Source organism: Cornus florida, unplaced genomic scaffold (assembly GCF_030987335.1).
Source record: "Cornus florida cultivar Cherokee Brave unplaced genomic scaffold, ASM3098733v1 CherokeeBrave_3.0.0_Hap2_Chr01, whole genome shotgun sequence".
Lineage (NCBI taxonomy): Eukaryota > Viridiplantae > Streptophyta > Magnoliopsida > Cornales > Cornaceae > Cornus > Cornus florida.
Window position 1 is genome coordinate 27,973,812 of NW_026775571.1, and position 3,719 is coordinate 27,977,530.

Genomic DNA, 3,719 nt, shown 5'->3' on the forward strand with positions numbered 1-3,719 from the left:
TACACTAGATTTTATGAGTTTAATGCATGTCTATGTGTGTTAGAATTATAAATCTAGTGATGGTCAAGGCATGGTGTATAATTGATTACTCTTATGGTTTGTTTAATGGATTATGCTTATTTCTTGATGGGTTGTGCTACCTCTTTAGTTTAATTAGTTTAATTTCCTTGCCATTAGTATAATTAGAGTGTAGTTGCTTTAAATTCCTAGATAGGTAAACAATCTATTCTTGTTGTTTGATGATCAATGCTTATGAATGCAAGTAGTACATTTCTCTAGTTTTTTTATGTGTATTAATTGTAGGTTTATTGAATGGTTAAAGGCTTAATTTGATAGGTTGTGCTACTCACTAAATTGATTAAACAATTTATACTTAATTTGCCATCCATGCTTAGTATTTCAATTAATGTCACACACACTTATTTTACAACATGGAATCCACCTAAATTAACAAATGCTAAATGTTTAGTGAAATGAAGCTTAGTGGTGAATTCTATGTCCCAAGACTTCTCTCTCATTCTCTGTACCTTAATCTGTAGATCATTTTTAATTTGCATGTTTTTAATCATTAGCCTAATTCAACCAACCAAACCTCTCTTTTCTCATTCGACCTACTAATCCGAATTCAATTCCGTAGTACCTTACAAATCCCTTGGGACGATCCATACTCACTCTTGCTACGTTAGTAGTAGTAGTAGTAGTGGTTTCTATAAATCTAAATTTGACCAAAAAGGCTTTTCTTGAACCACTCTCACATTCACTACAATTTTAGCATATTAACATCGGCCTCTTCAATTGACTACCTATTTGATCAGTTAAGGGGAGTTACTTACTTCTCCAAGATTGATTTGAGATCTGACTATCATCAACTTCGAGTTAGAGAGCAGTATGTTCCTAAGACAACATTTCTCACTAGACATAGATCTTATGAATTTTGGGTCATGCTTTTTATGTTAACTAATGCGCCAGCTGTCTTTATGGACTCAATGAACATGGTCTTCTTGGCTTACTTAGATCAGTTCGTAATTGTTTTCATCGATGATATTCTAGTTTATTCTAAGTCAGAGGAGGATCATACTAGATATCTTCATATAGTGTTGCAGACGCATCGTGAGCACCAGTTGTATGTTAAGTTTGAAAAGTGTTACTTTTGGCAGTGAGAAGTGAAGTTTCTGGTTTACGTGGTGTTAGATAAGGGATAGCGGTGGATCTAACCAAGGTCTCAGCTGTCATAGAGTAGGGACATTTTACCTCACCTACAAAAGATTCGTAGCTTTCTGGGATCGGCAGGATATTATCGCAGATTCTTCCAGGGGTTCTCGAAAATAGCGGGACCACTCACCCACCTGATTAAGAAGGGTATACCATTTGTGTGGGATGAACTTTGTCAGACCGAGTTTGACAAGTTGAAGAGCAAGTTTACTTCTGCACCTGTTCTAGCTAAACCACTAAGTGGGATAGAGTATCTTGTCTACACAGATGCTTCTTTGCAGGTTTTGGGATGTGTTTTGATGCAGAAGGAGCGATTGGTTTCTTATGGGTCTCATAAGTTTAAGTCTCATGAGCTTAACTATTCGACTCACGATTTGGAGTTAGGAGCTGTGGTCTTTGCCTTACGCATTTAGAGGCATTATCTATTGGGTGAATCCTTCAGACTATTTAGTGACCACAAGAGTTTGCAGTATCTTTTCACGCAGAGGGAGATGAATATGAGACTGCGTAAGTGGTTGGAGTTTGTGAAATATTACTATTTCTCTATACAATACCACCCAGGGAAAGCAAATGCAGTAACAGATGCAATCAGTCGCCGACCTTATACTAGTTTTTCTGCAATGTTCGCTAAAGAATGGAATGCTTTAAAAACTATAGATGAGTTGTTTGGTGCTTTTGTGGCATACAAAGTAATTACACCTGCTATCATCCATAAAATAATTAAGGTACAACTTATGGATTAGCAGTACATCGATAGAGTTGCAGAGTTAACTTCTGGTGATATTCCATTTTACTTTATTGGGACATATGGAGGTTTGAGGTACAAAGGACATCTAGTGGTACCTTCTACTGACGATTTGAGGAAGGATGTGATAACTGAAGTTCGTAAATCTAAGTTTTCTATCCTTCCAGGTGGAGATAAGATGTATTAAGACATGAAGCGACAGTTTTGGTGGGTAGGCATGAAGAGGGACATAGCTATTTTTATTTCCAAGTGTAGTACGTGCCAGATAGTCAAGATTGATCATCAAAGACAGCCGGGTTCTTTACAGCCACTTCCTATACCAGAGTGAAAATGGGAGAGTATTTCTATAAACTTTGTGGAGGGATTGCCAAATTCCAATAGGAGTCACAATTCCATTTGGGTCATCGTTGATAGGTTGACCAAATAAGCTTATTTATTACCTTTTCACACTGATTTCACCTCGGAATAGTTGGTGAAACTTTACATTGCAGAGATTATGAAGTTATATGGCATACCATTATCCATCATATTGGATAGGGATTCAAGCTTTATATCAGAATTTTGGGAGAGCTTTCAGCAGGCTTTAGGTATAGAGTTACATCTTAGTACTACTTACCATCCTCAGATAGATGGACAAGCTGAGAGAGTTAATCAGATTATAGAGGTATGCTTCGAGCTTGTGTCCTTGATTTTAAGGGTAATTGTGAGAACTATTTGCCACTCGTAGTGTTTGCTTATAATACTCCCTCCGTCCCAAAAGGATGTCACTTTTTGGGAACCGTGACTCATAATTCAGTTCCCAAAAAGTGACATCCTTTTTGGGATGGAGGTAGTAAAAGTTTTCAAAAGACTATTAGTATGGCACCATTTGAGGCATTGCATGGCCAACCATGTAGATCTCATATTTGTTGGTTAGAGGTTAGAGAGAGTAGATTTTTGGGTCTTGAGTTCATTAAAGATACCTCTGAAAAGATAGCTCTTATTTGAGATCGCATGTGCACTGCCCAGAATAGGCAGAAGAGTTATGCAGATCGTCGTACTCGCAGTTTAAAGTTTTAGGTTGGAGATCAAGTCTTGCTCAAAGTGTCTCCCATGAAAGGAGTAATGTGCTTTGGGAAGAAAATGAAGTTGTTACCTCGGTTCGTAGGTTTTTTTATAATTACGGATCGTGTGGGAGCTATGGCTTATCGATTAGCACTTATGGACCATTTATATCGTGTCCATAACGTTTTTCATGTATTCATGTTGTGGAAATTTCTACGAGATGAGGATTACTATCAGCATATAGATGTTGGCGAAATCGAGTTGCAGCTTGATGTGACATACGTAGAACCACCATGTCGTGTTCTTGACCATAGGGATCAGGTTCTTCGCAACAAGGTTATTCTTCTTGTGCGTGTTCAGTGGAGCCATTATAATGAGGCCGAGTCCACTTGGGAATGGGAAGACTTAATCCATTCAAAGTTTCCAAAGTTATTTAATTGAGGTAAATAGGTGAATTCCAAGGACATAATTCCTTTGTTAGAGGGGAAGAATGTAATACCCCTAATTTCTGGAGATTTAATTAAGTAGTTATTTGATTAATTGTTTTTATATTTAATTGTGTGATTATTTGATTATTTATTTTTAGTTATTTTGTTTATTTATTTTTATTATTTTGTTTAATTTAAATTAATTGGTTTGACTAATTGTGTATGTGCATTCTTTTAATTGATTTCATGTGTGATGCGTTTATTTAATTAAATGGATTTTAAATGCTTAA